We start from the raw sequence: 23,277 nt of genomic DNA, 5'->3' as shown, positions 1-23,277 counted from the left end.
AAAGTGCAGCAATCCAACCAAACACAAACGCTCACACGATGGCAGAGATCACACATAACTCACTCCATGACACGTGGTGTGAAGGGTGAAAGATCAGCTACACAAAGTCGGAAGTTTCGAATGATGATCCCATAATCCTGGCACATATGCGCTATAATAGAAGGCTACCTGTAATGTTTGCTTACGGCTTGCTTTTGTTTGCATACTGAAGAAAACAAAAAAACAACCTCGGATTACTGAATAATGCTTGTAAAGCGCAACGTCACAGAGTTAAATATGCATTTCGCGCATGTACATCAAATGTATATATACAATATCATAATTGCGTCAAGAACAAAATAATAATAATAATAATATGCATGGACGGATATAAGTAAACTAATTTCACGTAATTGTGCCCACTCTTTATTTATATTCTCTATATTCTCTTTATTCACTCACATATATATATATACACACACAAGGAAAATTAAAAGCACACACACCAAACACACATGCACACTCCCATTCCCCTGCCACTGAGATGGTCATTCACCCACATCCAATCCACATTTCCTCAGTTCAGTAATAATACACTCTTTGGATTTTTAGTTTTTACCCCAGAACACAGTCAACTATTTCCACCAAGCTTTTGCTTCTTATTCGATATGGAAGGCTGTATAACGATACGTGCAGTGAAGATGATGATCAAGATACTCTCTTCAAATAAGAGATCATGTAAAATGCTAAACCCGCTCTTTATACAGCCATGTGTGTGGTTTGTTGAAGCATCCCGCATTGCACAGCCGGTTTGTTGTTAGCGGCCTTGACTACTGTGCAGTTCGAGTCCGATCGGCAGCAGTGCGGGTATGACTTTCTAGTCTATCCAGAGTCAACGTAGGCTACAATGTATTATTTTATTTTTAAGATTCTTGTCTTTGTGCCTGCCAGTGCTCGTCGACGTGTGTCAGCATCGCATCATGCAGACCATTCTATGGATGCCTACGAAAAAGTTCCTGCATCACAGGTCTGATTATTTAGACCGTTGTAGCAAAACTTAACAGACACACACATACGGCCCAGCATGCCGCGTTTGTTGTCACTGTTGTTGTAGATGTATCTAAACACAAATGATGTAGTTTTAAGCTCGAACGAATGAAACACTGACTGACGTAGTGAATTGTGTTTATTATGACTGACTGAAAGAATGTCACGTTGTGACATTCATGTGCAATCGGTCTACTGAAACTATGATGACCTCATTGTCTCCTTGCGGCCCATGGCCATAATCTGAATAGAAAAGGAATGACTGATTTCAACCCTTCAAAATAATTCATGTAATGAGTAATCAGTTGATCGCTCCCGTCGCACGGTGTGTAATCCCCCAAGCGGGACCTTCCACTATGTAGTCGGTGTCGACTGGAGTAGCCTGCTTGAAGCTTAGATAACTTGTGTTATGATAATCCTTCTCAACGGAGTTTGTGTTGTCCGGGTGGTAGAAACAAGTCAGTGTTGAGTGGTCGGTGATTCGATGATCATAGTGGCCATGCATATATCACAATAGGCTATGTAAACGATAAGCGCTCGTGTATAATTGTCCACACTATATATATGCGCGCCTGTCAATAAGAGCGCGTCTGTGATGCCCCAGCTGAAAAAGTACCACACGATGTACTATAGTATACTATAGTAAACTATAGTAAATGTACCCTGTACTATAGTAAACTGCAGTAAATGTACCATGTACTATAGTATGTACCATATTGTACTATAGTACAAAGTACTTTGTACTATAGTACTGTGAAGTAAATGTACCATGTACTATAGTACTGTGTGGTACACTAGAGTACTTTGTACTTTGTACTATAGTACCGAGAGTACCCTGGTGAAGTACAAGTACCACAGCTGAAGTAAAAGTACTACGCTTACTGTAGTACTTTCAGGAGACTGCCCTACTTTATTCAAAAAGTACTACGTATCATTGCGCGAAGGACATGCACTATTCATTTTGCAAACGTGCATGTAACATGAATACATCTGCAGAATAATACTGTTTTTCTATTTATGATTTATTCAATTTCATTTTTTAGTCCTTTTGGAAACTTTTCCAAGAATGAATGTCAAGCACTTCATCTCTGCTCACACAGTAAAATGCGGTAAACAGACAACTGTGAGTTACTGTCAGCCATTTTGTTTTTTAAAGTCTGAGAGCGCGCTGTTCAACTCATGTTTGTTTGTTCACACTTGCAAGGTAAGTGAGACAGTATATATATAATTTTTGTGTCCATGTTATAACAAAAGCCCATTTCCTAATGTGAGTGCTACCTGGGATCAAACATTTGTGGGCATGTTGTAGAGAAACGTCTTGTCATTTTTGTTCATAGTTACGTTAGATCTACTCCATTTTTTCTTGTGATATTTTTAGTTAATGCAACATGCATTCATTATTTTCTGTTTGAATTGCTGCTAGAAAGTCCGACAAAATGGATAGCAAAATTATGATTGAAGAGTTGTATTTAAAACACAGTCAGAGGAGTACGGGTTGATTAGATTGTATCAACATCTTTATTTTTCTCTAGCCGAAAATGCCATTCCTTGCATTTAGATCTGTGAACAAACGGGAGGTCACAACAAACGGTTGAGGAGTAAATCAGGAAATCACAAAGTGTACATGTATCATGTGGTCGAATCTCGATCTTCCCAGTGTGGTAAGCAAGATGTGCAGTTTGTTTTTGTTTGAACACACTGTTGACTGATTTACAGCTTTGGTTTTACTTTGAAGTGTTCACCTCTAAGAGTAATACCTAATATACTGGACTCGCAACGAAATATATAAACAAATGACAATGGACAACGTTTCGACCTAAAGGTCTTCAACAGGTTAAAAAAAAAATGAAAACAACAATACAAATAACAAAACGACTTATCAGAGAAGATGGCGATGCGCTGTGAAGCATCGCCATCTTCTCTGATAAGTCGTTTTGTTATAAATGTATTGTTGTTTTCATTTTTTTTACCTGTTGAAGACCTTTAGGTCGAAACGTTGTCCATTGTCATTTGTTTATATATTTCGTTGCGAGTCCAGTATATTAGGTATTACTCTTAGTTTATTATCTCGCTTGCAGTCACTCCCTGTTTACTCCGTGTTCACCTCTGTTCAGCCACCCGGTTCTCGCCCAGAGTTAGATCTACGTCCAGTCAACAGATAAGAAGTGAATCACAGTAGACGCAGAACCATTCAATTGAAGTTGGCAGAATAATTTCTCACCCCTAGCTGGTAAGTTCTATGTAAGTTTATGTGATCATAGATTGTACACATGTATGTTAACTACTTCGGGGTCTCCACTCAATGATAATGTATGAAGTATGCGCGCGTGCGTGTGTGTGTGTGCGGCGTGTGTGTGTGTCCCTAGTATACTATGTGTTTGTGCCTGTCTATGTCCCTGAGAGAGTTGATGAACGGGGAAACGGACGATGGGAGTCATTGTGTATAGATCTACCGACATCATTTTCTCTTCACAGTTTCATCTTCTACTGCTACACTTTCAGTAGATTCTACTGCTGCGCTATCAGTAGACGATTTCTGATTGCATTTGGTCTTTGCAGCTTCCCAACAGAATACCACAGAGCACGTTGGAGTGAAAGCTACTACGTCAAGTTCATGAATATCAACTACAGTAGCTATAAAAATCATTTTTTCCGTTTCTTTGTGAAATGGGGGCGCCATATGTCCATTAATTGCATATTGAGCATTATATGCATAGAATGCATTCTATGCGCATAGAAGGCATTCTATGTTCTTAGAAACATTATATGCGCATAGAATGCATTGTGTGCATAGAATGCATTCTGTGTCAATCGTAAATTTGTATCTGAACAAAGAATTTATTTGTATAACATGAAATATTATTCTATAAATGCTATAGAATGTAGTTCTATACATTGGATTCAATTCTATACTTACAGGATTTGAATCTTTGTTACAGAGTAAGATTTCATATATTTGAATTTGATTCTTTGTTTAAAAAAAAAAGTAGTTGAATTTAATTCTATTGCAATAGAATTAAATTATATCTGTAAAATGCATTCTATGGTGATCACAGAATGAATTGCGGCGCGGCACATAGAATGCATTTTGCACAAAGAATAATGTACACATGGAATACATTGTGAACATTTCATATTATTGTGTACACAAAGAATCAAATTCTGTGATAACTGATATATCAGTATTATCACAAACTAATCAATTCTGTAACATAGAAATGAATTTTATAACAGGGAATTTTGTTCTATAACATAGAATTCTTTCAATGTAAAGAATGTCATTCCCTGTTATATAATTCAATTCGACGTAGAGAATAAACATTTATGTTATACAAATGAATTGTTGGTTCACATACAAAATGCATAATACTAAAGAATACATTCTATGCACATAGAAAGCATTCTATGCAAAGAATGCTTTCTGTGGGCAGATAATGCATTCTAGATCTATGCACAAAGAAAGCTATTTTATGCGTATAGAATGCATTCTCTATGCATAGAACACATTACATGCATAGAATGCACAATATAGAATTAATAAACACATGGTGCCCCGTACTCAGTTGCTTTTCCTAATACATAAAACAGTGTCACTAAGAAATTAACAAGGAGAAAAAGAAAGAAAACGGTCATAATTCCTTTTGTGTTATCTTTTGGTGCATGGGTTCATGGGGGGTTCAAATCCTGTAACCGACAGGTTCACAGTGTACCGCGACATTGCTTCGACCACCAAATGATGCTTACATACGATTGCATTGGCGTGCTCTCTCTCTCTCTCTCTCTCTCTCTCTCTCTCTCTCTCTCTCTCTCTCTCTCTCTCTCTCTCTCTCTCTTCTAAATCATTTCACAATGCTGTGTACAGTTACTGTGTGTGTGTGTGTGTGTATGTGTGTGTGTGTGTGTGTGTATCACAATATAATGGCTTGACAGCTGTTCAGGTTGCCTGTTTAATTTCTGCGCAGATTCTACACACACCCCACAGCCGGCACCTCGATGAGGACTGACGATGGACTTGTGATGGCTTTATGCCCTGCTGCACGAAGAACATCATAGTTCAATAATGGTTGGGTGGTTGTTTTCTCAGAAAGGTTTCAATTGATACACTCCCCCTTTTTTGACTCACATGCGAAGCAAAAGTGAGTCTATGTACTCACCCGAGTCGTCCGTCCGTCCGTCCGTCCGTCCGTCCGGAAAACTTTAACGTTGGATATTTCTTGGACACTATTCAGTCTATCAGTACCAAATTTGGCAAGATGGTGTATGATGACAAGGCCCCAAAAAACATACATAGCATCTTGACCTTGCTTCAAGGTCAAGGTCGCAGGAGCCATAAATGTTGTCTAAAAAACAGCTATTTTTCACATTTTTCACATTTTCTCTGAAGTTTTTGAGATTGAATACCTCACCTATATATGATATATAGGGCAAAGTAAGCCCCATCTTTTGATACCAGTTTGGTTTACCTTGCTTCAAGGTCAAGGTCACAGGAGCTCTTCAAAGTTGGATTGTATACATATTTTGAAGTGACCTTGACCCTGAACTATGGAAGATAACTGTTTCAAACTTAAAAATTATGTGGGGCACATGTTATGCTTTCATCATGAGACACATTTGGTCACATATGATCAAGGTCAAGGTCACTTTGACCCTTATGAAATGTGACCAAAATAAGGTAGTGAACCACTAAATGTGACCATATCTCATGGTAGAAAGAGCCAATAAGCACCATTGTACTTCCTATGTCTTGAATTAACAGCTTTGTGTTGCATGACCTTGGATGACCTTGATCTTGGGTCAAGGTCACATGTATTTTGGTAGGAAAAATGTGTAAAGCAGTTCTTAGTGTATGATGTCATTGCGATATTTAGTTATTTGACCTTGACCCTGAAGGTCAAGGTCATGTAAAGGTCAAGGTCAAGCATGTGAGTCGTATGGGCTTTGCCCTTCTTGTTTCTTCTTTTTCTTTGTGTTTCTCTCCCTATCGTTTTGTATCCTTAGCGGATTATGACTTTATTCGGTTATTCTGCAGAAAAACAAATGCCGCTGCAGAAGAAAATTGTTTTTCTGCAGCAACTTTGAATAATGTCATCATCCGCTGAAGCATTGTTTTTTTCTGCTAAGGATTTGTTTTGTCTTTCATATCGTATGTCACTAGCATCATAGTTGCATATTTTACATTTGGGAACTTTCAAAACTGATCCGGCGAAAGTATACGAAATTTGCGTGTGGAGTTCCTGGCCCGATCTAAAAAGAACGAAAATTTTATATTTGAAATAAAAGTATAGTTTGGAGGGGGAAAAAAGGTAACAAAATAATTTGATAAAGGCTGTATGCATGGTCAGTTTTACTTGCTTACCAATAGCCATATCATCTCACTTTAAACATACGAATCCTGGGACTGTCTGTTACATGTTTTCACACACACAAAATTCATAGGGAGAAAAATGAAGGGGAGGGGGGGGGGGGGGGGTGGGAGATAACAGTGAGGATGTACTGATCGGACCGTGCGTGGCCGATAAAAGGTCAGAGTAGAGCAACGCCCCATTGCCTCGCGCGCGGCTTCAGTAGCTGGCAGAAAGCACACCACCTACTCGCCGTGTACCAATAAAAGTTGTTATATTTAGTCAAGTTTTGACTAAATATTTTAACATCGAGGGGGAATCGAAACGAGGGTCGTGGTGTATGTGCGTGTGTGTGTGCGTGTGTGCGTGTGTGCGTGTGTGTGTGTGTGTAGAGCGATTCAGACTAAACTACTGGACCGATCTTTATGAAATTTGACATGAGAGTTCCTGGGTATGAAATCCCCGAACGTTTTTTTCATTTTTTTGATAAATGTCTTTGATGACGTCATATCCGGCTTTTCGTGAAAGTTGAGGCGGCACTGTCACGCCCTCATTTTTCAACCAAATTGGTTGAAATTTTGGTCAAGTAATCTTCGACGAAGCCCGGACTTCGGTATTGCATTTCAGCTTGGTGGCTTAAAAATTAATTAATGACTTTGGTCATTAAAAATCTGAAAATTGTAAAAAAAAATAAAAATTTATAAAACGATCCAAATTTACGTTTATCTTATTCTCCATCATTTGCTGATTCCAAAAACATATAAATATGTTATATTCGGATTAAAAACAAGCTCTGAAAATTAAATATATAAAAATTATTATCAAAATTAAATTGTCCAAATCAATTTAAAAACACTTTCATCTTATTCCTTGTCGGTTCCTGATTCCAAAAACATATAGATATGATATGTTTGGATTAAAAACACGCTCAGAAAGTTAAAACAAAGAGAGGTACAGAAAAGCGTGCTATCCTTCTTAGCGCAACTACTACCCCGCTCTTCTTGTCAATTTCACTGCCTATGCCGTGAGCGGTGGACTACGAGTATACGGTCTTGCTGCGTTGCATTGCGTTCAGTTTCATTCTGTGAGTTCGACAGCTACTTGACTAAATATTGTATTTTCGCCTTACGCGACTTGTTTCATTTTTTTGCATCAAGCTGAACCAAGCGACCCTAATGTAATCATAGCAGAAGACATGTGATCGAAAATGTGTCATGTGACTTAGCAGCTGACAAGTCTGTCAAGAAAAGAAGCGTTCGTTGCGATTCGTAATGGCGACATTCGAGCGAAGTTCCTGTTCCTATTGAGCAGTTTTTCTTCTTTCATAATAATGGCTTTACTGGTTACAAGAGAGCACCGAGTCATTGCAGTATGTATATATATCTTGATCAAGTTGATGTCTTTTGTGCAGTACGCTTTATTTAGTTGTTGCTGGTCTGCGTTTGTGTTTTCCACAGGCACATGATCATCTTGATCTTGTGTCAGTTTGCATGCGCAGCCCGCTAAACACACCGCAAACCCCCCCTCCCTGTACGTTGGTCCAAGCGAAGTTCAGTTGTATGATTTACTCTTTGATTTGATTTGTTCTGCTGCATTAGCATTGCTTCGACAACGTAACCGTTCGCAGCTGTTGTTGTTTGTTGTTGCTGCTGTGTATGCAGATATGCAGCCTGGCTGTTGGAACTGTTCTTTCTCAAAGGTGTTTTGGCAGTTTTTCTTTAGGAATTCGTTTTTGTTAAGTTTGTTGTATACGTACAGATTTCTAACTGTGTGCAGTTTTGATTAACAGTTATATTTGATATAATTACTACTTTAAAACACTCTTTTAGTTTAGATTTTTAATCTTTATTCTATTGTAGAAAGAGACTGAGGAGGAGGCAGAAGATCATTACCTTAGTTTGATTGTTATTTTGCAGGTTGTGAAACTGCAAAACAAGTAGGAATGATTGGGAGACTTCCAAGGGTGTAAAGCAAATGTCATGGAACAATTTGCACTCTTCTGTTTGACAGTGAACATGTGTGAGTATTTCAGTTTTCACTCTCTTGTAAATCACTTGAGAGACCAATATAATATTTTACACGGGAAAGGATAATCCTTCCAGGAAATATACCAACCTCAACGACCTGGCTGCTCTTTCTATGTGTAAAATGTTTAAAAAAAATATGAGATAATTTTGCATTCTGACACAGGTGTAACAAAAACCAATTGTGCACAGAAAGGAGCCTGGTTCAATTACAGCAGCACATACGTACAATTGTAGGATGCAGTATAACTTCTTCTTCTGCGTTCGTGGGCTGAAACTCCCATGTACACTCGTGTTTTTTGCACGAGTGGAATTTTACGTGTATGACCGTTTTTACCCCGCCATTAAGGCAGTCATACGCCGCTTTCGGAGGAAGCATGCTGGATATTTTCGTGTTTCTATAACCCACCGAACTCTGACATGGATTACAGGATCTTTTCCGTGCGCACCTGGTCTTATGCTTGCGTGTACACACGAAGGGGGATAAGCCACTAGCAGGTCTGCACATAAGTTTACCTGGGAGATCGGAAAAATCTCCACACTTAACCCACCAGGCGGCCGCGACCGGGATTCAAACCCTCGACCTTCCGATTAAGAGGCCGACATCTTACCACCACGCCACAGCGCCCGTCAGTATAACAATTATCATGTAACAGGTTCAGCAGATGTTTTGTGATTTACGAGAGTGTTTAAAGAAAGGGAAGGACAGTCGATCTTCAACAAGTTTGAACTACATTTGGCCTACGATTTGATCTGCGATCAGCTCCTGATTGGATCGCGGGAATAAATCTCACGATTGAATCGCCCGTGTGACACCAACTTAAGTTTTCTTGCAGATCTGTGGTTTGTAATTCATGTAGTGAAATCAACTAGTGTCAGTGCAGGGATGTTGCTACAAATTCATACCAAAAGGACAAATGTCCTAGATATATATTCAGCATCAATAGGACATTTGACCGCTTTCAGAAATTTCAATAGGACGTCAGGATTTTTTCATTTTCAAGAATGACACTCGCCGTGTTTCCCCCTGTTTTTGACCCTAATGTAGCACAGGATGCCGTTGAATAGTCAAATGTGTTCAGCTTTTGTTGAACTTTGGCAGGCTTTAGATTTTTTTTGGTGGCATAACTCAGTGCGCTTCGTCAAAATGTCTCGAACTGAAAGCAAAAGCAGAAGCAAGACTTAGTCAGTTGGAGTTGTCTCCCATACTCCTAACTTTAATGTGCTGCAGACGGGTGTCACCCAAACGCAAGATCCGCACTGCACAACTTCAGTGCACCTGTATGCGAGAGTGCTTGGTCGCTTTGGTCGCTTTTTGAAAATGTGTATCTTGAAAGGAACATTAACGAATATCGCGCTGTCCGAAGGAATTGATTTCTTATCGGACAATGCCAGCGCTTAGTTCAAAACCGTAGGACATCTGACCGCCATGCGGCTATGTGAATCGGACATTTGAGCCTCTAAATCGGTCTATGTCCGATGTCCGACGCCTAACGACATCCCTGCAGTGGAAGATTTGTCCAGTCTTTTCAGCCAATGAAGCACCATACATTTTATGCCGACAGAAGTCTTTTTGGGACAACATGATGATTGACTTCATTTATGTGCCAAAAGGCAAAGATATCGACAAGAATGAATGCTTTTGACATTAAATGAAACATTTATAGACAGTTTCCAACTCACCAGAGCTGCCAAAGAGCCTTCACTTGTGCAAAATGATGATTGTAATCAGACGGGTATCAGAAACAATCTCTTGGTAACCTGCACATCTCCCTCCATGGCGACGTGACAGCGCGCCGCATTTGTTTGTTTATCGCGTAACAACACAGTTCAACTTTGTGTATAAAATATCAATGTGTGGCGTGTAATCTCCGAATCAGTGCGTTCCCAGGGTAATTCAGTGTGAGTGGAGGTAGCCTGCGCATCATGTGTGACGGCATGAACAAATTTGATAGCAATATTTTATACGGGAAGTAAATTTAATTGATTCTGGCTCAGTCTTATAGATTTTGAATGCAGTGTTTTGGTCGTGTATATGCTTTTCTACTTTGAAGCTCATTTGGAGCGTTACGCTGATCAAAGTTAGGTACTCAAAGTGTGACATCAGTCCTATGCAGGTTATGCCTTGAAACACACTCGCATTTCACAAAGACACTATTTGTTTGTTTGTTTATTTGTTGCTTAACGTCCAGCCGACTACGCAGAGCCATATCAGGACGAGGAAGGGGGGGATGAAGGGGGCCACTTGTCAAGCGATTCCTGTTTACAAATGCACTAACCCATTACTTGTGTCCCAGCAGGCTTTAGTAAAACTAAATTAATACCTACTGGAAGATTACCAGTTTTCAGTATGTTAAAATAGGCTTAACCTATCTACTGCTGGACTTACATCAGAACACTAACAGATTAAACTATACATGAATCGCGAGACAAGCGGCAAGAGAAGAGATTTTTGGAAAAAATACAGGTGAATGAGCAAGAAGGCAGAAAAAAGAAAAGAATTCATGAAGAAAAAGAGAGCATGACAGGAAAGAGGAACCAAAAATCTACCTAACAGCAAACTAGAAAGCTCCTGCGGTTCCAAAAACAGGAGGGGCCTTTAATTTCATAACCGCAGTGCCCCACTGCGGGAACAGAGACACTAATAAATGGCAACATTTCTGTTTTATTAGATAATATTTAAACAATAAGAACATAGATACGATTGTTATTAACAACATAAAACGTGAGGTAAGTCGGCAAAGACACTCCTAGTGTTCTTTTCCATTTTGGGTCGCCACATTTGCTACCATTTTCAGAATAAATTTTATTATTACCATATGAGTTGTTCTTTGCTACTGGTCACAAGTGGGGGTCAGCTCACACGGACGCATTTTTCAATACATTCTAGGGGAGAAACTGGTCACAAAGCACCCAGTACATGACAGAGAGATAGGAGAATCGGCACAATCAAGAAAATACCAAATTCATTCAATAAATATGGAAATATTAAGATTTACTGTGAAAATGCTAGCAAAAATGGCGTCCAAAAACGGGAACGCACACTTGGTGCGTCTTTGAAGACTTACCTCCCGTTCTGTGTTGTTGATAATAGTCGTGTTTGTGCTGTTTTTGTTTAAATAGTATCTTATAAAACGGATGCAGTCCTAGAAATGTTGCAAATTATTGTTGTCTTTGTGAAATGCGAGAGTGTTCTGAGGCGTAATCTGCATACGGCTGATGTCCCACATAGGGTACCCCACTTCGATCAGCGTTTCACTCCAAATGTGCTTCATAGTAGAAAAGCAGATACACTTCCAAAACACTGCATAACAGATCTACAAGACTGAACCAGAATCATTGAAATTTACTTCCTGTATAAAATATTGCAATTAAATTTGCTCACGCGGTCCCACATGCAACGCAGGTTACCTTCGCCTTCGATTCAAAGTAACTCCACGCTAACTGAATTACCATCGAAACGCGGATAATGAACTGATTCGGAGATTACACGCCACACATTTATGATATTTTACACACAATTTTCAACTGTGTTGTTTCGCGATAAACAGCCATAAACAAACAAATGTGGCGCCGTCACGTCGCTTCCGAAGGAGAAACGCAGCTGGTTACCAAGAGATTGTTTCCGATACATGTACCTGTCGGATTAAAATCATTGTTTTTCACGAATGAAGGCTCTTTGGCAGATCTGGTGAGTTGGAAACTGTCTATGAATGTTTCATTTAATGTCAAATGCGTACATTCTTGTCGATATTGTTACCTTTGGGCTCATAAATGAAGTCAATGGTCGTGTTTTCCAAAAGTGACTTTTGTCAGCATAGAACTTACTGTGCTTTGATCATTGACTGAGAAGAATCTTCCGATGACACTAGTTCATTTCACTACGCGACTGCAGATCTGCAAGGAAACTTATGGCAGGGGAAATAAGCTTAACTGAAGACGAATAAGCGGAGCAACTGTTCTTCAACGGATTACTCTCACTGATCTAAATATTTAGATCTTGTCGTCTGCTAGTAAGTAGTCTTCGGTCGTCTGAAAGTCACATCTATTTCGACTGTGTGCATCGATCTGTGTAGTGAAATGTTGATCTGTCATGATTTGGCAACGTAACTTCGCTACATGTGCTTCGAGTGTATCTCCCCGTTAACCATTTGAAAACGTCTTTTAACAAGACCATGTTTCGACAGCCCAGACGGGGAGGATCCTCGATAGCTCACAGGGTATATAATGTTTTCCGCTGTTTTTTTAAAGAATCCTTTCAAATGTACTATTCCAAAAGTAGATCTACCTTATGACACGACTCGAGTGGCAAAGAACATTCTCTGCAATTCCTGTCTCAGTCCGTGCAGCCGTTTCGGGTCCTATCGTCATCATACAAACATACACACAGACACACAAGAACCAGCTTTAAAAGTTAGATTATTTAAGAACCATGTGAACCAGTGATTTTTTCTTATGTACATCAGATACTTCTGCTTCTGCAGTATTTCTGCTTTCTGAAAAGCTATATTTCAAAAACAAAACTAAAGATTTGAATTTTGACCACTTTTCCCCCTTTCTGTCAGTAGTACTGAAGAACAACTCGCATGTATTGAATGATCGTAGTATTTTCTTTGATTGTGGTGATTTTTGAGTCACTTGAGAAAAAGTGACTCTATGTAATCGGTCAGTGTTAGTCTGTCCGGCCGGCCGTCCGGCCGGCCGTCCGGCCGGCCGGCCGTCCGTAGACACCACCTTAACGTTGGACTTTTCTCGGAAACTATCAAAGCGATCGGGCTCATATTTTGTTTAGTCGTGACCTCCAATGACCTCTACACTTTAACGATGGTTTCGTTGACCTTTGACCTTTTTCAAGGTCACAGGTCAGCGTCAAAGGAAAAATTAGACATTTTATATCTTTGACAAAGTTCATCGGATGTGATTGAAACTTTGTAGGATTATTCTTTACATCAAAGTATTTACATCTGTAGCCTTTTACGAACGTTATCAGAAAAACAAGGGAGATAACTAGCCTTTTCTGTTCGGCAACACACAACTTAACGTTGGGCTTTTCTCGGAAACTATAAAAGTGACCGGGCTCAAATTTTATGTGAACGTGACTCATTGTGTTGTGAATAGCAATTTCTTCCTGTCCATCTGATGCCTCATATAATATTCAGAACTGCGAAAGTGACTCGATCGAGCGTTTGCTCTTCTTGTACTATCTCTCTTTTATGTACTGGGTGCTTTGTGACCAGTTTCTCCCCTGGACTGTATTGAAATATGTGCATGTTTGTGTGAGCAGCATGACCCCCACTTGTCACCCGTAGCAAAGAACAACCTCATTATTATGCAATAGCAGATATTTTGTACAAATATTTGCTCTTCTTTTTAATAGATTTACTTTAAATATTTTTCAGAGTTCTAAATGGTTGGCTACACTGTAGCAGTGACTGTTGGGTGAAGGATCAACTTCAGCTCATTTTCTGACCTCATGGATGATCAACATGTATGCAGATTCTGCTGATCGCCTGAGCTTCCTGGGTGTGTACATATTTGTATCTATATTATTAAAAGGCCCACTTTGATCGCCTGAAAGTTTGTATGACACATGCAGTTCCTATACCCTCCAAGGATTGTTTAAACTAGAACACAATACTAACTCTGGTTTAAGTTTAAGTCATGAAGCTCAAACTGCTTTCTTTCGCTTATGCCTCTTTGCTGATTTGTTTGCATTTTGGCATAAATTTAGACACATTTACGGCAAATCAGTAAGCTAAAATCCAGAAGAATCTGTCAAGAATCGCCTTAGCGAAAAGCATGCAAGTGCTTTACATAGGGCCACATTCAGAGACCGTAGAGTACACAGAGACCATTCATACTTCTTTGCGCCAAGGTAGGACTGGCTATGGTTTTATCACGGCTTTGTCAACATATTGTCATTTCTGTCCGGCCAACAGTGCTGCAAAGATTCATTGGATTGAAAAATGTGTCCGTTATCGTTTGTGAAATTTTTTTTTTTAATTAAAAGACCTGGAAAAAAGCCCCAGAACAGATTATATAATAATTGATTTTAAATTTTCGTTTTAAATCAGTGTCTTTTCACAAACTAGCCTTTGTTATTTTGAATGCATAGTTCAGTCTTAGAGTGAGAGAATGTGTGAGGCATAAATTGCTTTTGACAACAACAAAAGTTCCCGTTGAATCGAGAAGCTCCCCCAAAATCATTTTTATTACACATGCCTATTATAAGCCAGCATAGTGCAAGCAGATTTATTTGTGCATGTGCTTGTATGTACAAATTAAGACAGATCATTTGTACAAGTGTTGGCTCTTCATTTTTAATTATTTTTTCAGGATCCTTAGTTGGGGGTTCCACGGTATCTGTGACTTTTGGGCAACATATCGAGTTCTGGTGGATTTTTGACCTAATGGATCAACATGTGTGCAGACCTGCTGAGTACTTGAGGTAAATTGGTGCAATTAGATATATTGTTCTGCCTACCTGAGAGATACCACCCATGTGATAAATGAACCATCTCTTCACAGGCGTGTCTATCATGTAAATGAGGTTGGTTTAAACAACATGCCTGACAGGGATGTCATTTTCCACTGCTTATGCAAAATCTCCGAGACAAACTTCATTCTCATGGCAAGCCCAAAAGTGTTGCAAGAATGACTTAGCATCTGTGACTTTGTAATCATGAGCAGTGGAATATGAGGTCCCTGCCAGACTAGCTTGACATGACCTCAATGATATTCCCACATGTGGGTGTATGGTTTAGTTATTACATGGGTTATCTCTCCGGTACATAGGATGAAAACAGAATACTACATGGCTTGCTGTGTGGCACCAGATTTACACTTATTGCTTTTCAAATGTTGAAATATTCACTTTTACTTTTGTAAACCTGGTAACACACAGTAGGCCATGTAGTGTTCTCTATTTGTATCATTGAAACGCTTCTGTCCGTCAATCACACTTTAAATTGCCTTACATTTTGGATGACATATATGCCACCCCTTTGGTATTCCTCTAATAGTTTTAGCTAAATAGAAAACTTAGTTTCAGCTAATCGCTATGGAGTATTCTTTCTTTCTTTATTTGGTGTTTAACGTCGTTTTCAACCATTCAAGGTTATATCGCGACCGGGGAAAGGGGGAAGATGGGATAGGGGAAAGGGGGGAGATGGGATAGAGTCACTTGTTAATTGTTTCCTGTTCACAAAAGCACCAATCAAAAAATTGCTCCAGGGGCTTGCAACGTAGTACAATATATGACCTTACTGGGAGATTGCAAGTTTCCAGTACAAAGGACTTAACATTTCTTAAAAACTGCTTGACTAAAATCTTTACAAACATGGACTATATTCTTTACAAGAAACACTTAAAAAGGGTAAAAGGAGAAACAGAACCGTTAGTCGCCTCTTACAACATGCTGGCAAGCATCGGGTAAATTGTTTCTCGTCCCAACCAATATGGGACTCCCCCTAACCCGCGGGGGGTGCTATGGAGTATGCAAACACTTGAATTATATGCGATGAAACACTCAAGCTGCTTTCTCTTGCTTATAGCCGAGAGCAGCACTGCAGCAGTGACTGTCGGGTGGAGGATCCAGTTCTGCCTGTTTCCGACATAATGGATCAACGTACATGAGTGCAGACCTGCTGAGCACCTTATCTTCTTGGGTGTGTATAGATGTATATACATTTATTGTATTAATAAATTGTCACACACACACACAGATATACTGATAAACACATTCACGCCTGCACACATGCAAGCACAAACACACGCACCAGCACGTTTCAAACGCCCACCACCACCACCGTCTCAGTCGGTGCAGCTGTTTCGGAGCCCTTAGTTTTATAAGTTAGATATGCACTGAAAGCCACAACACTTTTAAGTTAGCTTTCATTATCATTCTCTTAACTCATTGTCTCCCAGGTACGGATATATCCGTACCCACTCATATGGCTCAATCTGACCTGGTACAGATATATTTGTACACACAGTCACTTCCTGTAATGTCGATCTAACGCCTGCATTCCAGCACAGTTCCTACACAGTTACCACAATTCTGAGTGACCTGCTGCAGCACAGCTGGTCTCGGCTAAAGATAACTTGGTCAACATAGGTGGGGTAGAAAGTGTTAAAGTATGGCCCTATTTGCTTCAGTTAGCATGCTTTCTCATAGTCATACTGCTGTCATTGCAGGTTCCATTCCATGCTCTGGTGTGGGTGTCATATGCAAGAGAGCCTCCTGTTCACTTCCCGGCAGATATGTGCATGGTGAAGGACCTTGATACCACTTACAGACGTCAAAGCAGATACCATTAGAGAACAACCAGAACTGTTCAGCGGGTGCCATCGGCGAACATGAATACAAGTTACAGAACAGGAAAGCATATGTCACTGGCTAAGGGAACCGGACATCAGCTACTATAAACTTAATCAGATGCCTGTAGCAAATAATCTGGACACCAATCACAAATCAAACAGATGTGGAGGACAGAGAACATTGCATTTGATTATTGCCATATATGATTGTAACCCTGTTTGGAAAAAAGAGACAAAAGCCACACTATATACTTTCTGGTTGCATGCTGAATACTCTCCATTGAACATTCAGTGAGTTTTGACTCACCTGGGCCAGAATGTATGTGTCGAGGATAGAGAACTGATAAGTCTCTTATCCCGGGGTTAGTTCAAAAACAACATGGCGGCGGTCGCACTTCAAGTGCTAAGAAACCGTGTTTTCACACACAGGAATAACCTGTTTGATGTATATGAACTGTTAAAAACTTTTCGGTTTTGCCGCGCTGATTTGTGTGACCACTGCCGGTGTTAAAAACGAATTTGAACTTCAAGTCGAAATGGCGATCCACCCAGCCCCTCCCTTTCCCTCCAACTTACTTCACTTGAATCCTAGAACAAATGTCCTTGTTGGACCGCATTTTGCCTTACCTAATGTGAATTTGCACAAGAAAACAACAACGCGAAGAAAACAATGGCACGAGAACAAGACCGGAACCCAGTTCAAAAAAACATTTCGTCACGCTTTTCATGACGTCAACGTCTACATTGATCATTTAGAACAGAGCGACGTCACCTTTCGAACGCGGATTCCTGAATTTAGAACAACCTTGACATTCTATCATGCGCAGAGATTCGGAAATCCCCATGCCAAAAATAGATTGAGGGGAATGCTTGGGTTAGTTATCTTTTCTGTAGTCTCGACTCATGCATTGCGCTAAAGTATCGATGATATCCTGGGGATAGATAGACCGAGCTAAGCTTTTATCCCGGGTTAAGATAGACCTGGACACATACATTCCGGCCCTGGTGACTAATTAGGCTGACTTACAATGGGTAGACAGAATTGAACATTGTTGTTTGCTTGGATGGTTTTCAAGGTAGAATTTACAAAGTTAACACACTGCTATGGTTTGATCAATTTCAAACATGACCACATGTGGCATTTTTTCAAAACCACATTTTTGACAAATATCGAGGATGTGTTGCAAAAGCATGTGTTCATATTTTTCTGAAATGTTTTTAAAGCTAGATCTTTGATACTTCACAGGCTATTGAAGTTGGATGACCTCTAGATGTGACCCATGTCAAGTTGACCCTCATAAACTTTTAAGTTCACAGAGGGGTTGAGTTCTTTAAAAAAAAATAATAATAACAGAGAAATAGTATTATTTTCAATGTGTTTGAAGCAAGATCTTTGTAACTAAATAACTTTTTCTATGTAAAGTCACACACATACAGGGTTGGATGACATCAAGTCAGCTTGATATATTGCATTAATCAATTTCAAGGTCAGATTGGGGTAGAGTTCTGGTCAATAATAGGGACAATTATTGTCTCACTTGATTGTTCAGAGTTAGGTTCTTGTCCAGATGCAGGTTACAGGTTTTTTTCATGTACTGATGTTATCATGTAGGCATGGTCACTTTCAAAGCTAATCATAGAAATTAACTTGGCTGAAGGGGAGATAATTTTGATAAAATATGTGTTGTGCTAAAGATGAATTCCCACAAAGAAGAGTGCTATAATAATTAAATCTCTTTTGTGCATTTTATTGTTACTTGTTCTGGTTAACAGGGTTATAACAAAATTGAATTAAAACTGTCTCTGCTTTGGGACATTTACCAAAAATCAACAGCTTGGTAACTCACTGTGCAAGATAGACACCTTTTTTAAAATTATTATTTAATTGACAAATTGTGTCTTTTACATGTGAGTGGATATTTAGAAATGTTGTTACATAATTTTGATTATTAATGCTCGGCCGAAAAATTAAAATAAACATGTGATGAACCTTTACTTTCTTGCCAAATGTGACAGAGTGACTGCAGCCACTGGCCTGATCATGCACGCACACATTCAATTCACACAAAACAATTGATTCAGCAAAAATTAGGGTCACAATTACGTCCCGTTAAATTTGGAAGGTTATGGTACTTTTACAAGAAAGTACTGCAGTATACTATAGTAAACTATAGTAAAAGTACTATAGTACAAATTTTACAGCTACGAAAATACCACGCTGTACTATAGTAAACTATAGTAAAAGTACTATAGTACAAATGTACCGCGGCAAAAATACCAAGCTGTACTGTAGTAAACTATAGTAAAAGTACTATAGTACAATTGTACTGCTACGAAAATACCACGCTGTACTGCAGTTTACTATAGTAAACTGCAGTAAACTGTGGTACATGTACTGTAGTAAACTATAGTTTACTATAGTAAACTATAGTACAGTGTGGTACAAAAGCGTGCAAAATCCTATAGTACATTTAATTGTACTACAGTTTACTATAGTATACTATAGTACATTTACCACAAAGTACTATAGTACACAGTAATGTACTATACTATAGTACTATTTGTACTATAGTATACTATAGTACTTGTACTATAGTAAACTGTAGTTTACCATAGTACAATTCAATGTACCATAGTACTTGTACTATAGTAAACTATAGTATACTGTAGTACAATTCAATGTACCATAGTACTTTTACTGTAGTAAACTATAGTATTTCATAGTACTTTTACTATAGTATACTATAGTACAAAGTGTGGTACTTTTTTACTTGGGGCTACTGAGGAAGACGTTCGGAAGTCAAGAGCGCGTTTCACTTTGTCAATAGGAGCGCGTGTAATGTGTATTGCATGGTATGACAATAGTAGACGTATGCGGCCAGTGACTGACATGCAGAATAAAATGTTGCACATCAGCATCGATTAAAAACTATAATAACTTAACAACTTGATTTTATTATAATAATAAAGGATATTTATACTAATTCAGTAGGGTGCCCAGATCAGTCTTACCGGAACCGTCAATTAAGTTCTGAGCGCACACAAACGCATTCGCGTCTCACACTCCCATGTACATTGAAAATATATAATTACTCTTCACAAAGTTACACCGAAAACTATGGTGCTGGTCACGAACAAAAACTGCCTGAACAGTCCCTCTCAATGTGGTCAATGGCGTTAACTTCTTGACATCGGGGAGACTGATTTATCAGGTCGTGAACAACCTAACCGCCTAACCCTAACCCTAACCCTTACGGGCCTAACCCTAACCCTAACCCTAACCCATAGTTCGTTCGGTCAAAGGGTCGCATTGTTTAAGTCCAAGATTGGTGCATACGCAATGAGATGGATTGTTCAGTAGAGTTTTCAGTTCCGGCGTGACACCGGTATCACTGCTGGACACAGCTTCCCACACAGTCCGTTTACCGTATTCACTGTGACCACCAGTTATCCATCAACATTGAAGTTGTATTACGTGTGCCGGCTCTACGTGTAATTCATTCATGATCATAATTTATCAAGTTCTTCTTCATTTATTCGTGCACGCTGGGTATCCGCGCGTAGTTAAGTCAAGTTATGTGTCTGCGACCACAGTCAGTAATCACTGACCGGCCGTGATGCAGGACTGATCGTTTTCGTGGCCTCCTTAATACAACTGACCGTGTGAATGATAACACAAACACACAAAAATAAGAAGAAAAAAAACACCCGAACGAACGAAATACAACAGCATGAGCGCGGGGCCACGTATCGTTCCGGGTTGTCTTCAACTACCCGCAATTATGTCAATTTTTGAGTCGGCATGCACATGCAACTTACTGGCTTACGTTGAGTCTTTGCCATAGGTCCTCAGGCTTGGAGATCAAGGTGGTCAAGGGATGATCTTCTTCTTCTTGGTCCTTTGGTTGCCTCGTTGACGATAAATTATTTATCTGACTCTAGTCGAGCACAGCCATTGCAATAGCATTCAGACCGCCCCGCTCCGGCAGTATCATTTTGCAAAGGTAATTTTTATGTGGCAACCCGGCGTAGTTACCGGATGGCAACCGCTGCAAACCAGTTAATTGCATTTAAGCCTGGGGGTGAGAGTCAGCGGGCCATATAGGTATGACGGGGCTACATTTAATAAGTGACAGTTAAAGTGCGCCACACTTTAGGATAGGGGTAGCAACACAGACATACTTCAGTCAGTATCCCCACCCGGTCACAGTAACTTCAGTAGGCGGGCACCGAGCCAACTCAGCCCTAACACTGTTTTCCCATAAAGCCAGGCACCACGACGGGACAGTTGTACGATTACCACTGTTAAAGTCCTTGGTATTCAGACTCGGCCGGGGTCGAACCCCGGCACTTACTTTCGAGGCGGACGCCTTAAACGTCAGTGACCATTATACCTGACTGACTTGGTTGCTCTCTTTCAGTGGTGACACTCACTTTCCTATACAGCCCGGTTTTCACTCGACTGCTCATCAGTCGCTTGTAGGTTAGATGGTTTGCGTGTATGGTGTGTAGTCGAGGTTCGAATTCGTGAAAGTATTTCTTTCTATAGCAAGTTTATTGATATGGTTGTCCCGTAAAAATGGATTTTAGCTCGAGTCATTGTGGACGAGAGCAACCACAAGGAAATTCATGTGTAATTCTCGATATTAGTGTTGCTCTTGGCAAAAGAAATTCACGTGTAACTGTCTATACTATGTGTTGCTCTTGGCAGCTTTAATCCATAATTGCATAGGTAACATGTACAGCGGCATGCAATCATTAATTTATCTTCTTCTGATTTTCTCACTAATAGAGGAGGAGGTTCGGTCGGTCAGCGCCGTTTAGAGTCAATACAAAAGATAAGTCAATCAAAAAAAAAACCAAAACATCAATTCCATTTCTTTCTTTTTCTTCTTCTTCGATCGTTCATGTACTGAAACTCCCACGTTCACTCATGTCACTTTTATCACGAGTGGATTTTTACGTGTATGACCGTTTTTGCTCCACCATTCATGCAGCCGCTTTCGGAGGAACGTATTTTCGTGTTTCTATAACCCACCGAACTCTGACATGGATTACAGGATCTTTTCATACCGTGCGCACTTGGTCTTGTGCTTGTGCCACACGAAGGGGGGCTAGCCACTAGCAGGTCTGCACATACGTTGACCTGGAAGATCGGAAAAATCCCCATCCTGATCAAATGTGACCCACCTGGCGGCATCGACCGGGAATCGAAATCCCGACCTTCCGATTAGTAAGCCGATGTCTTACCACTACGCCACTGCGCCCGTCAATTCCATTTCTTTCAATTCCCTCCCTCCTATAACTTATTTGTACCCACTATGACAACAAAGAAAACAGAAAAACAAACAGCTACCAACGGTCACTATTTCACCAAATGTCAAGCATGTCTGACACCAGCCTATCCGCCCTGACTCATTCATTTGACAAGTTGAAGCCCATCCTAATGCATGTATCATGTCTCTTTTCATACAGGACGTCTTTGTTGTTGATGTGTTCGGTCACCCCTGTAGCCCCATGGACGAGGCTATCCAGGGAAATACCCTTCAGCTTGTACGGGTGACTGTACCATATTTTTTATGACTTCATGCATCTTCGGATGATGTTTTCCCTTTCTTTGTTGATGCAGCCTGTTTGCCTGGCATGGAAGATTATTTTCTGAGGCATATTGTTTGTTTAAGCAGATCATGGGTTGAGGCATGCGAGTTATTTGCTGAGACAGATGATTTTTCGAGTCAGATTATTTGCTGAAGCTGATGGTTGCTAATGCTGATAATTTGCAATATCGGCTGTTAGACTCAAAACGTAGCAAGTAGAGGTAAGCAACATTAGCAAATTGTTTGACGAATTTTGACACTTACAATGACCGTGCAATAAGCCATTTGATACGTTTTTTGCTGCAACGTTATGTGTGTGTGTGTGTTAGATTGTGGTGCTTTAATATCATTGAGAAACAACTTAATCGTTAGGCAAAAAAAAAAAAAATTGTCTGTTTCTGGTCACCCGACCGACCCTAAATTTCGGCGCCGACCCTAAACTTTTTTTTTCCAAACTCAAAAAAATTTCCCATTTGTCCAAGCTCAAGATGTAAGATGTCTCAAGTCTTCTTTTCTGTTTCATCATGGAAATATCAGACCAGGTAAACGAAAAACATGTCATACTCTTTGTCACAGATTTGTAAATGTGTTGAGTGTCTTGTCTCTATGTATAGTGAATCCAGTCTCTTTGCGCGATTTTTAAAGTTAGTTTTATTGGTCTACATTTGGGGAAGAAAAAAAAAAAGAAAAAAAAAATCCCTACCTACCTACCCTATTTTTTTTAGCCATGTTACCAGAAACAGACAATTTTTTTTTGTTGGCCTTATTATGTCACCATTCGTCTACTTCTAATGCTTTAATATCCCCTTCTTTATTGTTTTATGTCCCTTCTGTGTGTATGCAATCGAAAATTTAAACATGGATGTCAAATACTGTTTGTTATCTTACACTCGCACAGGATAAAACAACACGTCACAGACTTGTTTGCCCTTTCTCACAAACACATCACTTTCATTCAAATAATTGCAT

General features: G+C 39.7%; 1 long non-coding RNA gene across 5 annotated transcripts; it reads left to right on the top strand.

Moving 5' to 3' along the window:
- The first annotated feature begins 1,943 nt into the window (after positions 1 to 1,943).
- LOC138978478 (uncharacterized) lies at positions 1,944 to 18,706 on the top strand. 5 transcript variants are annotated; one of them, XR_011459698.1, is made up of 9 exons: positions 1,947 to 2,230; positions 3,105 to 3,256; positions 3,586 to 3,656; positions 4,989 to 5,089; positions 8,285 to 8,387; positions 13,792 to 13,915; positions 14,729 to 14,840; positions 15,946 to 16,059; positions 16,589 to 18,706. It is a non-coding gene; the product is annotated as an uncharacterized lncRNA (long non-coding RNA). The 5 variants fall into 5 exon arrangements; XR_011459704.1 differs by lacking the exon at positions 3,586 to 3,656 and having other exon boundaries at positions 1,944 to 2,230; positions 4,989 to 5,114; XR_011459699.1 differs by lacking the exon at positions 3,586 to 3,656 and having other exon boundaries at positions 1,949 to 2,230; positions 3,105 to 3,267.
- The last annotated feature ends 4,571 nt before the right edge of the window (positions 18,707 to 23,277 follow it).

This window comes from Littorina saxatilis, linkage group LG1 (assembly GCF_037325665.1).
Source record: "Littorina saxatilis isolate snail1 linkage group LG1, US_GU_Lsax_2.0, whole genome shotgun sequence".
Classification (NCBI taxonomy): Eukaryota; Metazoa; Mollusca; class Gastropoda; order Littorinimorpha; family Littorinidae; genus Littorina; species Littorina saxatilis.
This window is presented reverse-complemented; position numbering and strand designations above follow the sequence as displayed.